Source organism: Arabidopsis thaliana, chromosome 3 (assembly GCF_000001735.4).
Source record: "Arabidopsis thaliana chromosome 3, partial sequence".
NCBI lineage: Eukaryota > Viridiplantae > Streptophyta > Magnoliopsida > Brassicales > Brassicaceae > Arabidopsis > Arabidopsis thaliana.
This window is the reverse complement of record NC_003074.8, coordinates 15540733-15559850: the sequence shown is the minus strand read 5'-3', so window position 1 is coordinate 15559850 and position 19118 is coordinate 15540733. Positions and strand designations below refer to the sequence as shown.

The window sequence follows — 19118 nt, the reverse complement described above, 5'->3', positions numbered from 1 at the left end:
GTGAGACGTTGGTAACGCGTTTCTAGGAACGTTATATCTAGTTTATCAATCGGAATATTCAGTTTTACTTTGTTTTTTGTGTTACTCTGTTTCAACATGTTGTTTTCGTTATCACTGGTATCAAAGCCAATTGACTCTCGGAAACGATGGTGGTTCAAACGCGATCTCGAGCTGTTGAATCTGAGTTGGGTGACACACAAGAACAATCGGAAGTGGTGGAAGAGACGATCAGAGCTCGTTTGGAGGAGATGATCAAACGGATTCAGGCGTTGGAGGTTACGATGGCAGAACAAAATAAGCGGGTTGATAAGAACATGGCTGAAATGTACGAGATAGTGAAGCTGATGCCAAGACATCAAGCATCATCCAGTGGTAAAAACATAGCAGACAACACGTTTGCGATGGTTTCAGCGTCACCGGGAAACTTTGAGGATCGGTCTGAAGCTCAACGGAGTTATAGATCGGTCAAAATCAGCCTTATTACGCAGGTATCACTCGAATTGGTAAGGTGGGTTTCCCTCGTTTTGATGGTACTCAGATCCGCGATTGGTTGGTTAAAGTAGAAGGATTCTTTGAGATTGATTTTACACCCCCTGAGATGAAAGTGAAAATGGCAGCCATACATTTTGATGGTAGAGCTTCTACTTGGCACCATACTATGGTTCAGACTCCAGATCCTAAGCGTTGGTTGAGAGATTGGTATGCTTATAAATCGCTGATTATGGAGAGGTTTGAGGATGTGTTAGAGGATCCGGTTGGTGAACTAAAACGATTGCAAGAGACTAACGGAATTGAGGATTACCATGAGAAGTTTGAGTTAATCAAAACAAAGGTGGATCTTTCTGAGGAGTATTTGGTCAACACTTACTTGGCAGGTCTGCGTTTGGAGACTCAAATCCATGTAAGGATGTTTGATCAGCAAACTATTAGGCAGTGTTTAGTGTTGGGAAGGTTGTATGAGAAAGCTCACCCTCCACCTAAACAATCACTTGGTGGTACTTATCATAAACCTCTGGTGAAGAAGGAGACTAATTTCAACACATAACAAGTGACACCCTTTGAGAAGAAAATGCCAGCAATGAAATTCTTATCTCAAGAAGAGATGAGTCAAAGAAGAGCTAAAGGTCTATGTTATCAGTGTGATGAAAAATACACACTAGACCACTATCTCAAACACAAGAAAACTCATATTTATATGATTGAAGTAGAAGCATAAGTGGAGGAATCTGACATGGATACAAGCACTGAACATGAATTGGTCGTTCAGGAGGAGAACAATAGGCCACAAGCTTCAGTAAGTGCAGTTTCCGGGGTTGCAGATTATACCACTCTGAAAGTGCGTGGCACTCATGGAAAACGTCTGATCTTTCTGTTGCTCGATACATGATCTACACATAATTTCATGTACCCTAAAACAGCAGAGTTGTTGGGAGTTAAGATGAGTCATGCAGTCTGTTCTACAGTCTCTGTGGCTGATGGTAATCAACTTGAAGTCCGAGGGAAAGTGGATAAGTTCAAGTGGGAATTCCATGGTTCTAATTTTCAAGCTGATTTTATGGTTATACCATTGGGAAATTGTGATGTGGTATTGGGAGTACAATGGTCAGTGACGTTGGGTGATATAACATGGAATCTACAAAAGCTGGAAATGAGTTTTGTTACTGGTCATAAAAAGGTTCTGCTTCATGGCATTAAACAAGGCTCAGTCAGAGAGGTGAAAACATTAAAGTTTAACAAAAAACAGGAGAGTCAAGTGCAAATCTTGATGATTTATGCTCAAACAAGGAACAAAGCAAACACAATGCAATTGGAGAGCAATGAGAACACTTCAGTCTCTCCAATCATTAAGAAGTTGCAGGAAGAATATGCATATATTTTTGAGGAGCCTGCAGCTTTACCTCCCTTCAGGGAGAACCACAATCATAAAATCCTATCAAAGAAGGGTCTGACCCTATTAATCAAAGAAAGACCCTATCAATATGCGGTGCACCAGAAAACCGAGATTGACAAAAAATCTTCGAGGATATGTTATCTAAAGGCACCATTCAGAAGAGTTCTAGTCCTTATGCTTCTCCTGTCGTTCTAGTAAAAAAAAGATGGCACTTGGAGACTCTGCGTAGAGCCTATGTTCAAACAAAACCCATCCCCCGGCTGGAAAGAATGCCCGCCAAGTTCTGATAAGGAAGGAACAACCCCGGAAAGGCTCGACGAAGGGAGGTAGATTACAGAGGACTGAATGGAGTCACTATTAAGGACCGGTTCCCCATTCCTTTAATTGAAGATCTTATGGACGAGCTGGGAGGGGTTGTGGTGTTCTCGAAGATTGATCTTCGAGCTGGTTATCATCAGGTGAGAATGGAACCTGCTGACATCTTTAAAACAGCCTTCAAAACACATTGTGGACACTTTGAGTATGTTGTTATGCCTTTTGGCCTAACGAATGCACATGCTTCTTTCCAAGGCTTAATGAATGACATTTTCAAGAAGTTTCTCAGGAAGTTTGTCCACATATTTTTTGATGACATTCTCATCTATAGTGCATCTCTTGAAGAGCACATACAACACTTAGAGTTGGTATTCCAAACAATGCGAGAACACAGCTTATTTGCTAAGGAGTGCAAATGTGAGTTCGCTACAAACCGTGTTGAATACTTGGGCCATTATATCACTGCGGAGGGAGTCTCCATTGATCCAGATAAATTAAAGCAGTAGCAAAATGGCTTATTCCTCAGTCACTGAAGGTTTGTCAGGAATTTTGGTACTATTGCAAGACCTCTTACCTTGTTAACTAAGAAGGATGCATTTGTGTGGTCTGAAGAGGCTTTGGAATCCTTTCAACAATTGCAGTCCGCCTTATGCAATGCACCTGTTTTAGCACTTCCACTCTTTGATAAACCCTTTGTTGTGGAAACGGATGCATGTACAGAAGGTATTGAGGCATTGTTAATGCAAGAGGGTCCCCCCTTGGCTTATATTAGCCGTCATTTGAAGGGTAGGCAACTCAATCTGTCTATCTATGAGAAGGAGCTGCTGGCGGTGGTGTTTGTAGTTCAAAAATGGCGTCATTATCTTCTTCCCAATCACTTCATCATCAAAACGGATCAATGATGTCTCAAATACTTAATAAAACAGAGGTTGAACACTCCTATACAACAACAATGGTTGCCTAAGTTACTGGAGTTTGACTACGAAATTCAATATCGTCAGGGTAAAGAGAATGTGGCAGCAGATGCATTATCCAGGGTAGAGGGAGCTGAGGTTTTGCATATGGCTATGTCAGTTCTGGAATGTGATATTCTCAAAGATATTCAGAAACACTACGAGACAGATAAAGATTTAATGATGATTACGGCTTTAAAAGGAGATCCTGCAGCAAAGAAACATTACTCTTGGACACAATTTGTTCTGCGGCGTAAGAGCAAAATAGTGGTTCCACATGATGTGCAGTTGCGGAACTCAATCTTGCAGTGGATGCATTGTTCGGGTAGTGGAGGACATTCAGGCAGAGACGATACTTATCAAAAGGTTAAAAGTCTTTTTTACTGGAAAGGCATGGTAGTGGATATTTAGAATTCTATCAGAAGTTGTGGTGTGTGTCAGCAGTGTAAGTACGATACAACGGCTTCTCCTGGACTTCTACAACCTCTCCCAATTCCTGAAACCATTTGGACTGATATCTCCATGGATTTAATAGATGGTCTTCCTCCATCTGCAGGCAAAACATTGATCTTTGTTGTGGTTGATCGTCTTACAAAAGCAGCTCATTTCATGGCTTTTTAGCTCATCCTTACACAGCGATGTCTGTTGCTCAAGTGTTCAGGGACAATGTCTTTAAGCTTCATGGTTGTCCTAAATCCATTGTTAGTGATAGAGACACAGTTTTCCTCAGTACATTTTGGAAAGAGCTTTTTGCTTTACAAGGAGTGGAGCTTAAGTTTTCAAGTGCTTACCACCCTCAGAGCGATGGCCAAACCGAAGTTGTTAACTGGTGTTTGGAGACATATTTACGTTGTATGTGCAGTGATAAACCTCACCTCTGGAGTGAATGGTTGTCCTTGGCAGAATTCTGGTATAACACTACCTTTCACACTTCTATTCAGATGAGCCCATTTGAGGCTGTTTACGGTCAAGCTCCACCAATACACCTTCCCTACTTACCTGGTGAATCCAAAGAGGCAGTGGTGGCGCGTAGCTTACAAGAGCGAGAAAATATGTTGTTGGTGCTGAAGTTTCATCTCTTAAGAGCACAACATCGTATGAAACAATTTGCTGACTCTCACCGTACTGAACGCAGTTTCAACATTGGAGATATGGTTTTTGTTAAACTCCAGCCTTATCGACAAGGCTCCGTGGTGATGAGGTATAATCAGAAGTTAGCTCCCAAATATTATGGCCCTTATAAGATTGTGGATAAATGTGGCGAGGTCGCTTACAAGCTGTTGCTACCACAAGATTCCATGATTCACTCGGTCTTTCACGTCTCTCAGCTCAAGAAAAAAATAGTTATAACTCTATTAATATTATTCCTACAAAATTTCTACAACAATCCTACGACTTTGTTTTCGTAGGAAATATGAAGGAGTATGTCCTACCAATTTTCTATAAAAAAAAATTTGGTAAAAGTTTCGTAGAAAATTTGAAAGAAAGTTTCCTACCAAATTCCTACCAAGTATTTTCCCATCAAATTCCTTCCGATTTCCTACAAATATTCCTACGACTCTACATTTTATAGGATTTTCGTAGAAAATTTCCTACCATTTTCCTACCGTATGTTTTGTAGGAAATTTCGTAGGAAAATCGTAAGTACTTGGTAAGAAAGATTTTTTACCAAACTTTTCGTAGGAAAATTGGTAGGATATCACCATGTTTTCTTGTAGTATTATGAGATACAAGTTAGTATATAGTATTGGGTTGCCTTCAGAGATGATAGATGTTTTCATTGATAATTGCATGATATTCTGGAAAGAAGATGACCAATTGCTGGAATGTCGATTTTGTGGGAAGCCAAGATATAAGCCAAGTTCACGACGAACCAAGATCCCGTACCAACGTATGTGATACCTTCCAATAACCGATAGACTTCAGCGACTATATCAATCAGAAAGGACATCTGCATCAATGAGATGGCATGCTGAGCATTCACGTTTAGATGGAGAGGTTACATATCCATCAGATGCGAAGGCTTGGCAACATTTTAACACGGTACATTTTGACTTTGCAAGGGAGAGTAGGAATGTTTATCTTGGTCTATGCAGTGACGGGTTTAGTCCATTTGGTATGTCCGGTCGGGAGTATTCTTTGTGGCCAGTAATCGTGACACCATACAATATTCTACCTCCATCTATGTGTATGTAGCGAGAATTTTTATTCTTGAGTATTTTAGTCCCTGGTCCTAAGCATCCTAAACGTTCTCTTGATATTTTCTGACATCCTTTGATCCATGACTTACAACAGCTTTGGTATACTGGAGTTCGTACATTTGATTACTCATAACAATAAAACTTTACAATGCATGCAATGCTTATGTAGACCATAAGTGATGTTTCTGCGTACGGAATGCTATCAGGTTGGACTACACATGGTAGGTTATCTTGTCCAAATCGGATGCATTTCAACTGAAGCATGGTCGTAAGACAAGCTAGTTTGATTGTCATCGTCGTTTTCTTCCGATGAGTCATACGTACAGGAAGGACAAAAAGTTTTTTAAGAAGAACAAAGTGGTACGTGACCTCCACCTGTATATGTGTCTGGAGAAGCCTTGCTTGAGCAGATAGATTATTGGGGTGCTTAAGAAACTGTTCCATGTGGGGGTAATTGGCACATCCCCGTTAATATGCGAGATGGATATCTGGTTAATCACAAGTAGCACAAGAAAAACATTTTTTGGCAGCTTCCTTACTGGAAGGATCTTCTGTTGAGGCACAACCTTGATGTAATGGATATCGAAAAGAACTTTTTTGATAACATGATGCATACACTTTTGAATGTGCAGCGACGTTGTAAAGACAACTTAAAAACAAGATTGGATTTGCCTGATATATGTTCGCGACCTGATTTGCATCTTACTAGAGATGAGAAGGTTCCAGTTCCTACCTTTAGATTATCCCCGGAAGCAAATACGGCGCTTTTTGAGTGGGTTAAATCTGATGTAAAATTCACAGATGGTTATGTGTCAAAACTTTCAAAGAATGTTGAGCAAGGCCAAAAGTTTTCGGGTATGAAAAGCCATGACTGCCATGTCTTTATGCAGCGCCTATTACCATTTGCTTCAAAGAGCTATTACCAAAAAATGTTCATGAGGCAATTGCAGGTATGTGTGATAATTTAATTAATTTAGTTAGCCATATATGTAATTATACTCATAATTTGCTATGAATGCAGGTATTGGAACTTTCTTTCGTGATCTTTGCACACAGACTCTTACGGAAGACGGAATAGATCATCTAGATAATAGCATTGTGATCTTATTGTGCAACCTAGAGAAAAATTTTCCTCCCTCATTTTTCAACGTTATGGAACATCTACCCATCCATTTACCACATGAAACAGCCCTTGGAGGTCCAGTTCAATTATGGTGGATGTACCCATTTGAGCGATTCATGAAACATATAAAAGGAAAAGCTAAAAATCTTGCAAGAGTTGAAGGCTCGATTGTTTCAGGGAGTTTGACTGAAGAAACGTCTCATTTCTCTTCCTACTACTTTCCGCCTACAGTTCGAACCCGGAAAAGGGCCCCAAGATGGTATGATGATGGTGGTGTGACACTTGTATATCCTGTTACAGGTGTTCCTGATATATTTGCACAAATTAGATGACTAAGTGGACAACTTAAAGAAATTTGGTGATCCAATAAAGATCGTCAAAGTGCCCACACGTATATTCTTCTAAATTGCGAATACGTTCAACCATTCTTCTAAAACACAAATTTTATTAATATTTTAATTTAATATCATTGCTAACAAGTTCCTCTCTAATTTTAGTATTTTCATAACACAAGTGAAAGAAACATTTCCCGATATATCTGAGAAAGAAATATCGAAGCAAAGAGACAGGAACTTCGCGGGATGGTTAAAACAATATGTAGAATAACTTAATAATTCTTATATATCAAATTATTGTAGTAGTATTTGATCTTATATATGTTTATCTAAATAGTAATATTGTATTTTACAGGTACATTATGGGATAGAAACATATCCCGTTTGGTTTCACGAGTTGATCTAAGGTCCTCTTGCGAAGATTACTACTGCACCCATGTATTTCACCCGTGGATATGTTTTTCATGTGCAAGCTCACGGTCAGCATCGGACAATAACAAACTTTGGTATTTTATTACGTGGTGAAACAGATTACAGAGTGTTGCAAGAAATCATAGAAATACAATATCCGGAATTGGTTAATTTAAAATGCATATTATTCAAATGTGAGTGGTACGATCCTGTTATCAAGCGCAGTGTGAGGATAAACAATTTCGCCATTGTAGATGTTAATGAGTCTCGAAAATATCAAAGATTTGAACCATTTATCCTTGCCGCTCAAGCTCAAGAAGTCAGTTTCATTCCATATCCCAGAATTCGGCAAATTGCGGTATCGTGGTTATCTGTCATTGAAATTTCACCAAGAGGTCGTATTGTTGTAGTCTCTGATAAGTACCACTACAAAACACACAAGGAGAGATTCATGTTCTAGAACATACACTCGAAAGCATCATACATGTTGATCAAGACAATCGACAACTAGAAGAACCTAATTACTTCTGTCGGCTTTAGCTTGTAATTGCTTTTGTCTGCTTTAGCTAAGTGTGTGTTCTCTAATGTTTATAAACGTTAATTCAAGAGATACAATCTAATCTCGAGCATTGTAGATACAAGCTAATAAATATTGATATTCGATTTTTGATTTTCTATGTACTACTTGTTGATTCCGTGATTGTGTTGGTTATGAAAGCTCTCACTTCTGATGAGATTTTAAAGAACAAGTTTTTGTTTTCTTGTGAATCTTAGCCTCTGATTAAGATTATTCTACATTTTTGTCTCACTTGGATGAATTGTTTTATATATAGACACTGAGATCTCGAATGTTTTTTTTAATCATTCAAATTTTTTTCTCGTGAAGCATATTTATGTTGCTTATGTGATTACTATATCCTTCGAAGTGTTGATATACAATATGTCTAGGTTAAGGCTCTTTGGAATGCTAGCTCGGTGACCGTTCTGCCATTGTTTAGATTTCTAGATATTATTGCAAGGCCTATATAAAGTTCAGCCAAATGGCTCTTTATGTGTTAGAATCAAGATTTCTAGATATTTCATTCACTCATGGTCAATCAATTGTCTGATGCTTCTTTCTTTGTTGTTTTATGTCTAGGCTTTTGTTTTGCTTATGGATTGAGAGATTGAACATCTTTATGTTTATGTTTGGTTGTTTAACGCACTCTTTAAGTTTGATTCCTAGGTTTTTAGTTCTGTTGTGTAACTTGTTTCATTTACTCATGGTACTAGTAAAGGCTTAGAGCTGTCTTTTTGGTTTCACTTTCGTTTTTGATTTATTACTTTGACTTCAACGCCTTGGTTCATTATTAATCGATTGTTCCTCTATGTGAATATTGAATTTAGAAACTTCATAGCTAAAATTTCATATCTCTTGGTGTTTATAATTGTAGATGCAAGGAATGGGTCATTATAGAAACTTTACGACTAATAGAGGACAACGGTCTAATGGGTCTACTGCTGCTCAGAGGTTGATAATGAAGTTGGGAAGGTAGTCTCTAACTGCATCAAAGGATACTTCACTGAACCTCAAGCTAACATCTCACAGGCACCTAAGAAGATTGTTGACACTCGGTTTCACATGTTTGCGAAAATTGATTAGATTTCTGTTTTTGATTTGTAGAAGTAGGTTTGCGGTGTTAATTGCTTTTATTTTTTTTATCACAGCAACAATATAACTGGGACAATTCAATTAACGAATTGGTTAAGAGGCAATTTACAAGTAAGGCAGGAATCCGCTTGTGTGATATTGTTAGCAAGTGGAAAAATATGTGGAAGGAAATAGGTGATAAAGCAATGCCTATGTGGATGAATCCAACGGTATGGAAGAGCCTCAAAGTTTTTTGGCTTGATCCACAGTCTAGAAATAAAAGTGGTAAGTGTTCAAAATCTCACAACACTAGTGTGGCCGGTCATGGTCTGAGTAGAAACACCTTAGATCAAAAGACTTATGCTAAACGTGCATTAGAAAGTTTAAGTAATTTATGCTTTTCACTTTTTTCTCATTTTCCCAGTTTCATGATGATGATTAGTATTTTAACTTTCATGTTAGGCTGAGAAGAATGGAGGTCAACTCCCTCCAATTGTCCAGATCATGGAGCAGACTCACAAGAGAAAGAATGGAGATTTCATTGATGGTTTTGCAGAGCAAATTTGCAAGGAAGTTTAAGCCAAGATCTTAGAGCAGGAGTCTCAGCTTTCTCCGGGTGATTCTGGCCAACCTGGTGGCTTATCAACAACTGCAAAGAATCAAATCTTGTTCGAGGAATTATTTTTGAATTGTCTCAGCCTATGAAACTGCAACATGCTAGTTCTTCACGTTTTCCCTTCTTTTTTCAATCTTGTTTGAGTTTTTAAGTCTTATTCAATTGCATCATTGAATATAAGTTGCATCATTGAACCTTTTGAGCTATTAAGATAGATTGTTTGGTGATGTGTTTGGTGAGCTATAAGTTGCATCTGTTTTTGTTTGATTTTTCAGGCTACTCCAAAGAATAAAAAGGGACGGTATTATGGTGTTGGTTCTATTCCAATTATCCCATCTACTTCTGTTGATCGACATGCTAGGAATGATTCTGTTGATCGGGAGACCTATGAAGCGGAGAAGAAACAGTATGACGAACTTCTAAAACGGATCCATGATTATTTCTTTGACCTTATTGCTGAAGATTGTCCAGCTCTAGCAACAACACTTAGAGCTCAAAGACCTACAACACAAAGAGCACAAGAGCAAACAGAGGAACCACAAGACCAAACACAAACCGAAGTAGCAGCAGCTCAGCCATCTCCTCAATCATAATATGATCCAATTATTTTGCTTTTTTTTTGTTGTATTCAAAACCTAACTATTTCTATGCATTTCTTTCTTAGAACATCAAACAATTTTCAGTTTTATTCAGAATTCATATTTACTTTTGATTTCAGTTTTTTTCTTCAATTTACTTTTAATGTTAAATTCAAACAAAAACCAAATTTGTGAAACAAAGTTTAAATTGGATTCTTGAACTATCTCTCGCAAAATTCTCGCTCTACACGACACATTTACTAGCGTATTCATCGCTAACTAGCGACGAACTTGCAAGAAAACGTTCGACGCCAATTCGACGCAATATTGCGTCGGAAACATTCAATCCTATTTCATTGCAAAGTTCCATGTATTTTGCGACGTTAGCGTGGGCTCTGCGAGGGATCTGTTTTATCGCAACAATGGCGACACAATTGCGACGAATTCAAGTTTGCGACAAGAGATTCGCGACGAATTCAAATTCGTCGCAAATTACATGCAAGTGCTATTTGCGATGCATCCGAGAGGAATACCTACCTCGCAAATGACATGTTTGAAGTAAAAGAACCCTAAATACTTTGACAAGATAAAGAACACAACTTCAATAAACATATTTTATTAGAACAAACTGATCAATCACAGATAAGTTTGGACAGTATTATGCAACATCAACAACCTGATTTGCTACTGTCAGAACCTAAAAACTACCCAGCTCACAAACACAGCAACAGCCGTGTGCTCTCTTTGTTCACTCACCAATGAAATCCACAAGAACAAGTTCTACTTAACTTTTCTTCTCTTCCACTTTTCTCAAGTAAAGTGGCTAACCCTAATAAGAGACCAAAACTTCTCTTATGTAGTTTCTCGGAAAAGACAGGATGCTCTACTTTATCCAGCAGGTTCAAGTGTAGCTCCTCATCATTATCTTGACACTAGGCACACGTCCTATGTCTGACGCATTTGTCTCCTTTGTCTAAAGTGATACGCCTTTCCTTCACTCCAATCAACATGCCACGCTCGCAAAAGCAACTGCTACTTTCCCGCTTCCTCTGTTCCTCTGTTCTGCTCTGCGTTGTTTCAGACACGCTTGTAGAACTTCAGACACTCTGTTTCTTCAATCACCCCCTTTTTCTCTGAGTGTGACACCTCAAGTAATCTGCAAAAGAGTAGAGACCACACATACAAGCCAAGCAATATTCCATACCAAACATAGAAACCAAAGGCTCAAGTTTAAGCAACTACTGCCAAAAGACATAACCATTTAAACATGAAACATAAATAAGTTCTTGGTTCCATACATAAGACCAATCATTAAACACACAGAAGATCCGATAAGAAGCCGATAAGAAACAAGATCAAGGAGTTTTCACAAACACACAAAAACAATCAGGGACAAACTCCCCCTAACACAATGCACAACTAAAAACGACCAGGACTAAGCAATTAAGTGCTGTCATCTAACTCATCATCATCGTCCTCTTCCTCCACATTCTCATCTCCCACATCATCCGGAACAGAGTACGACACATCAGAATACTCTCCCCCTGCTTGAGTGCACACTCATATAAAAAACCATTCTCAAAAGATAACAGAGTGTAAGTTGAATGAGAGAGGCTTACCTGCCAGACGAACACGCATCGTTGTGAGAGATGCAATGAGGGTCTCCAGAGCTGCATCCAAGGTTGGACTGTCAGACTGTAGCACAGGAACAGGTTTCACTTCCATGGTGAACTTCAATGGTGCAGACGAAGTGGTATCTCCTTCATCAGAGGGAACAATGCGCTGAAAGCGCAGCATTTGATCAATCAGGTTCGGAAGCACAAGTCGGAGAGTAGAGGAGGGGTTCGCAACTGCATTCGAACACGCCCAGATTTCATCAAAGATGAGTTTCCCGAAGTTGAACGGTAGAGCTTTGGCCACCATGTAAAGCAGAGTCATCCTCTCCGGCTTCAGAACAGAGTGGTTCACAGTGGGACTCCAATTGTGACAGCAGATCTTGTTGAGCAGAGCTAGCTCAGGAGATAACAGCCGAGAAGTGAGCATCTTCCAGGAGTTGGCTTTGCCGTTTGACAGAGCAATCGCAACTTCATCCATGGACTCAGGAACTTGAATCTCAGACACACCATCCAGCGGATAGGAAGGATTTGGAAGCTTCTTCACCATCGGGAAGGTTTGCATAGAACTCCATGACAACCTCATGCACATAAGAGTCAATTTCAGTGAAAGTAGGAAGCAGACCAGCATTGAAGAGAAGTTGTTGAGTACTCGCAGTGTTGTTTCCATCCAGAGGAAGGAAACGCATGTCGTTGAAGCAGCGATTCCCGATGACCTTGTAGCGCCCAAGACCTTCCTCAGTCAAAAAACAGCTATTGTAGGGAGTCTTCGATGGGAATTTGAGCTCCGGATACTAACGATCACGAACAGCAAGAAGCCGACGGTTCTCTCGGTAACGAGACAGAAACAGAGGCGGAGCAATCTCAGTGACATCACCATCTTGCAGATCTGAAGAGTCACGGACAAGATCTTCAGTTTGTCCTGCAGCAGAGGCAGATCGGTTGGATTTCCTGCTTGACAGACGTCGGAGAGCAGGAGCAGGCGCTTTAGATCTGGACTTGGCAGATGCAGCCGTACACTGTCTCTTGCGCTGAGTCGGAGCAGAGACCTTGGACTTTGTTTTCTTAGACATGCAGATGCCTGGTTCAGTCTTTGGAATGAACATTGGAGCAACCGGAGGCGGTGGAGGGTCTGAAGGAGTTGCAGAGGAAGGCTGACCAGCACTAGAGACTCCAGTCAACGAGGTCGCTTCTTGATTCATGGTGACTTGTGTTTTTAGAGAAAGAAACCCTTTGAATTTTGAGGTTTGAGAAGCAGAGAAGGAGAATGAGCCTTCTGTGAGAGCTGCTAGGTTTAAAAGGCACGAGCGCATCAAGGGAAACCCTAAAAACAGCACAGAAACCAAGACAGGCTGCAAAACACTAAACCAGATCCGTTAAACAATCGACAGGGCCTTATACCAGGCCCAAAAACAATTCACAACAGAAACCCAGAGACGTAGTAGACAGCCAACATATGTACATAATATGATTGCAACATAAAGAAGGACTAAACCATATAGAACCACAAATTCAACCAAATCAACACTTGAAATTAACAGCCACTGTCATTCAAGAACTGTGATTCAAACTGAATGTGAGATCTCATCAAGTAATCCTCTAAAAGATAAAACAAAGCATAAATTTAAGATATAGACCTCTATACTACATAGCTTAAAAAAACTTCTACTAGGCAAGGAACCCACATGCGAAATGTATCCAAGCGAGAAGGACAAATTCCAAAGTACAGAGGTGCATAGCTTACTTTTAGTATGGAGAAAATAGCAGCTTCCTGGCCCAGTGAGATGAACCATACACACTGATCAAGACAAGATAGTCTACACTCGTCATACTCTCCGAAGAAGCAACCTCATGATGTGTGTGTGTAACACGGCCAGGGGGATTGGTAGAGCCTGTAATGAAGAACAATGTTTTGTGGGGGTACTCATAGATACATATATACCCCAAGAGAAGAAAGAATACCAATCCCTTTCCTGCCAACACACAACCTTTGTTGTTGTTGTTTTTTCTTTTTGAACTTTCATTTGTTCATTCCTTCAGGCCTTTTTTTTTTTCTTTTTGCCTTTTTTTATTATTACACATAACACACACATCCTTTTTGGAAGCTTCATTGAGGAAGAGCATGAAGAGCAGCTATTTTTCTTGAAATGAAGTACCAGAAAGACAAACACAATAGATATATATATATACATATGGATGAAAACATAAAGCTAATGCAACTCTGTACAAAGGAACCTATTGCAATAGCTTTAACACCAAGACACATTAGTATTCACTCAGCCCAATCGATTTTTTCAGATTCAAGAAACTGTTCAAATCCAATGGTTTTGTAAATATATCAGCTAACTGTTTTTCAGAGGAGACATGAGAGATCTCAACAATCTTGTTTTCAACAATCTTGTTTTCAACAAGCTCACGAATGAAATGGTGTCTGATGTCAATATGCTTTATTCGAGAATGTTGCACAAGATTCTTTGATATGTTAATTGCACTCATATTATCACAGTATACAAGCAGGGTGTTAGAGGTCATACCGTAATCCAGAAGCATCTGTTTCATCCATAGCAAGTGAGTACAGCAGCTCCCTAGTGAAATGTACTCAGCTTCTGCAGTGGATAAGGATACACAGCTTTGTTTCTTGCTGTGCCATGAAACTAAGTTGTTTCCCAAAAAGAAACACCCTCCTGTTGTGCTTCTTCGATCATCCAGGTTTCCTGCCCAATCAGCATCACAGAATCCAACAAGATTTTGATTAGTTTGTTTAGAGTAAAACAGACCAACATCGGTTGTACCTTTAACATATTTGAGAATACGTTTCACAGCATTCAGATGAGACTGCTTTGGATTTGCCTGATAACGTGCACACACACCCACACTGAAACACAGATCTGGTCTACTTGTTGTTAAGTACAGAAGGCTCCCAATCATTCCACGATACAGCTTCTCATCAACACTCAGACCAGCTTCATCTGCAGACAATTTAGCAGTAGCACTCATGGGAGTTTTTGAGGTCTTAGCTGTCTGCATCCCAAATCTCTGAATCAACCCTTTGGCATACGTAGACTGAGAGATATGAACTCCTTCATCAGTCTGTTTAATCTGTAGACCCAGGAAGTAGTTCATCTCTCCAACCATGCTCATCTCAAACTCTTTGGTCATGGATTCCACAAAGTCAGAGACAAGTTTCTGTTTTGTGCTTCCAAACACAATATCATCCACATAAATTTGCACAATGAGAATGTCCTTTTCATCAACAAGAATGAACAAGGTCTTGTCCACACTTCCACGTTTGAAACCTTTTTCTATTAGGAACAAGGTGAGACGCTCATACCAAGCCCTGGGTGCTTGCTTCAACCCATAAAGAGCCTTTTTAAGCTTGTACACATGATCTGGAAAGTTTGAATCTTCAAAGCCTTTAGGTTGAGATACAAACACTTCTTCTTGAATAACCCCATTCAGAAAAGCACTCTTGACATCCATCTGAAACAGTTTGATTTTCAACAAGCACGATATTCCAAGAAGAAGACGAATAGATTCCAGCCTAGCTACCGGAGCAAAAGTCTCATCAATATCAATTCCTTCAACCTGAGAGTATCCCTGAGCAACCAGTCGAGCTCTGTTACGTGTCACATTGCCTTCTTCATCAGTTTTATTCTTAAAAATCCATTTAGTACCAACCACATTGACATGAACCGGTCTTGGAACTAAATCCCATACTTCATGACGACTGAACTGATTTAGTTCTTCATGGCAAGCTTGGTACTAGAATTCATCTTCTAAGGCAGTTTCAATGTTGTTAGGCTCAATGCTTGACATAAAACAGGTAAACAGAATCATATCTCTGTAATTCATCTTTATCCCCCTGGTAACTCTGTCTCCATCCAACTCTCCAATAACGTCAGTTTCTGAGTGACTTTTGGGGACTGTGAGGCTAGATGATGATGTACGTGGTTCAGTAGTCTGTTCAACATCTTTTGAAGTTCTAGATTCAACAAGAGATGTTGAATGTCTTGTTTCCTCTACTTGCTCATCATCATCTTGTTCCACCGTGAAGAGTCTTGTAGGATGCTTGTCATCAAACACAACTTTAACTGATTCTTCAACTCTCTTCAATCTCTTGTTGTAGACTCTGTACGCCATACTGTTTGTGGCATAACCAAGAAATATCCCTTCATCACTTCTTGCATCAAACTTTCCAAGATGATCCTTATCGTTCAGAACATAGCACACACAACCAAAAGTATGGAAGTAGCACAGATTTGGTGACCTCCCCTTCCATATCTCATAAGGAGTTGTACTTGTCCAAGGTCTTACGTACACCCTATTCACGATGTAGCAAGCAGTGTTGACAACTTCAGCCCAGAATCTTGGTGACACATTGTTCCCATGAATCATAGCTCTAGCCATTTCTTGTAAAGTTCTGTTCTTTCTCTCAACAACACCATTCTGTTGTGGTGTTCTAGGTGCAGAGAATTGATGCCTGATTCCTTGAATTCTGCAGAATTTCTCAAATTCTTCATTTTGAAACTCTCCACCATGATCACTTCTGATTTGAACAAGATTCCCTTTCTCAGTCTGAAGTTGTAAAGCCAGAATCTTGAAACTTTCAGCTGCCTCAGATTTTTCTCTTAGAAATCTCACCCATGTGAACCGAGAGTAGTCATCAACCAGAACCAAAATATACTTCTTACCACTCAAGCTTTCTGTCTGAACTGGCCCCATAAGATCCATGTGTACCAATTCAAGAACACTAGTAGTTCCAATATGCGTGGCCCTCTTATGTTGCACTTTAACTTGTTTGCCTTGGCTGCAAGCTTTGCAGACAACACTTGTACAGGCTTCAAGTTTTGGAATTCCTCTGACAACATCAGCATGTACAATCTTAACCAAGCTTTGAGTATTCATGTGTCCAAGCCGTTGATGCCACAAATCAAGCTTGGATGTGATTGCAAACAAACAGACTTCAGAGTCTTTCCACATGTAGCAGTTGTTGCCTGAACCAACTCCTGATAGAACATTGTTGCCAGCAATATCGAGCGCAACACATCCAGTCTTTGTAAACGTAACAGTTAAGTCATCATCACACAGTTGACTTATGCTTATTAAATTAGCAGTGAGTCCCTCAACAAAGTACACATTTGACAGATGCGGTTGATCATATATCTCAATCTTCCCTTTTCCTTTAATGCTTCCTTTTCCACCATCTCCAAAAGTGACCTTCCCATTGTTGATGACAGAAAAGTCATTTAGAACAGATTGAACACCGGTCATATGACGAGAACACCCACTGTCAAAATACCACGTTTTGTTGTCTTAAGAAACAGCTGAAGTATAAGCCACTTTGGCTTGTGGAGTGCAGTCCTCCAATTCTGAAAGATTCCAGTTGCAAACAAGATTTGCCTCGTCTTGCATTTCTTTGTTGACCAGATTGCAGACACTAGCGTAATGCATTTTCTCTTCTTCATACATTCTTTCTAACTTGTAATTGTACCTTTCAGCTTCCATATCACCATACAGATCTTTCTTCTTAATCCACACAGTGCAGAATCTTGATGGCTCAATGTAGCACTTTGCTAAATTCCACAGTGTTCTGATTTTCGCTTTGAATGGGCAGACAAAGTTGATGACTCTTCCTTCTTCCTTGTTGATCTTTCCTGTATAACCTTGATAACCCAAACCCCTTGGTTGAGAATTAGTTCTGCCCATTGCCAATATCTTGTCTAGACTTTCTGACCCTTTGTTGAGCATCCTGATCTGTTTGTGTTTGTCATTCAACTCTCTTTCCAGAAGTTTAGCTCTATCTCTTTCCCTGTGACACTCTTCCTGAAGGCAGTCAAATTTCTTTTGATAGTAGTCCTGTGAATTCCCATCAACAGTGATTCCACTCAGTTTCTGCTTATCCGCTGTGCTCACATTAGCAAGTTTCGCTTCTAGGGTTAGCTTTTCCTTTACCAACTTCAGCTTGTCCTTACGCCACGAAGTTTAACAGCTCTTCACCTTCATCATTAGACTCTGAATCACTGAAACTTATAAGAGATTTCTCTTTAAGTTTGCTCTTGTTAGGACACTCAAACTTAGTGTGACCCACACCTTTGTATTCAAGACATTTCATTTCTTCTCTCTTGGTGACTGGACATTCCGGTTTAATGTGACCAAAACCACCACACTCATAGCATTGAATTTCCTTCTTCTTTCCTGAGTCATCATTCTTAGATCTGGAGAATCTTCCACGTGATCTCTCTCCATCTTTATTGCTCCAGGGTGTACTGTCACGATTCTGACCTCTTTCTACACATTTCAGAGCTTTCCCAAAATTCCTAGCTAGCAATGCCATTCCATCATTAAATGCAATATTCTTCGATGGTTTGACTTTGTCCTGATCAGCTTCCATTTCTTCTGACTTGAGCATTCCCACAAGATCAACAAATGATATTTTATCAGTATTCCCTGCAACCCTCATAACTGCTTTGTGGGCAGCAAACTTCGGTGGTAGACACCGTAACAGTTTCTTAACCAATTTTTGATCTTTGTAGGTCTTTCCCAAAACCTCAGCCTCATTCGCAAGAGCACTTATCTTTGAACTAAACTTCACAATTGTTTCATCTGATTCCATCTTGAGGTACTCAAACTGAGTAGCAATGTGATCCAGTCTTGTTCTCTTTACACTCGAAGTTCCCTCATGAGATTTCTGTAACGTATCCCATGCTTGTTTCGCTGACTTGCACCCTTGAATAAGCTTAAACTCGTCTTCATCAACACCATTGAAAATAGCATTCATAGCCCTTGCATTAAACTTTGATTGAAGTTTCTCTTCTGTTGTCCTGTTCGCCTTCGGTTTAGTGATTTTGAACCCATCTTCTGTTAGATCGAACGGAGGTTCCCAACCTTCCTCTACAGCAGTCCAAGCATCTTCACCTTGTCCTCTAATGATTTGTGTCATACGAACTTTCCAGTATCCATACCGCTTAGTATCTAGCAGTAATACCTTGCATGTACCAGTACTAACATCCGTTGGTTCCACAACTAGGATCTAACCTGTTCAGATATACTAATCTCAGATTGGTTACCCGCTCTGATACCAATTGAAGTAAAAGAACCCTAAGTACTTTGACAAGATAAAGAACACAACTCCAATAAACACACTTTATTAGAACAACTTTCAAACTGATCAATCACAGATAAGTTTGGACAGTATTATGCAACATCAACAACCTGATTTGCTACTGTCAGAACCTAAAAACTACCCAGCTCACAAACACAGCAACAGCCATGTGCTCTCTTTGTTCACTCACCAATGAAACCCACAAGAACAAGTTCTACTTAACTTTTCTTCTCTTCCACTTTTCTCAAGTAAAGTGGCTAACCCTAATAAGAGACCAAAACTTCTCTTATGTAGTTTCTCGGAAAAGACAGGATGCTCCACTTTATCCAGCAGGTTCAAGTGTAGCTCCT

The 19118-nt window shown here is 39.7% G+C and overlaps 5 pseudogenes across 5 annotated transcripts; 3 read left to right on the top strand and 2 right to left on the bottom strand.

Annotated features, from left to right (window-relative positions):
• Positions 1–140: 140 nt before the first annotated feature.
• Positions 141–4496, top strand: AT3G43654 (annotated as a pseudogene; the record flags this gene model as incomplete). Its single annotated transcript has 1 exon — positions 141–4496.
• A 391-nt stretch (positions 4497–4887) lies between these two features.
• AT3G43652 lies at positions 4888–7689 on the top strand (annotated as a pseudogene; the record flags this gene model as incomplete). The annotated part of the gene is made up of 1 exon: positions 4888–7689.
• A 1050-nt stretch (positions 7690–8739) lies between these two features.
• On the top strand, positions 8740–10068 carry AT3G43650 (annotated as a pseudogene; the record flags this gene model as incomplete). The annotated part of the gene is made up of 1 exon: positions 8740–10068.
• Positions 10069–11496: 1428 nt separating this feature from the next.
• On the bottom strand, positions 11497–12979 carry AT3G43640 (annotated as a pseudogene; the record flags this gene model as incomplete). The annotated part of the gene is made up of 1 exon: positions 11497–12979.
• Positions 12980–13928: 949 nt separating this feature from the next.
• Positions 13929–18686, bottom strand: AT3G43635 (annotated as a pseudogene; the record flags this gene model as incomplete). Its single annotated transcript has 1 exon — positions 13929–18686.
• Between the last annotated feature and the right edge of the window lie 432 nt (positions 18687–19118).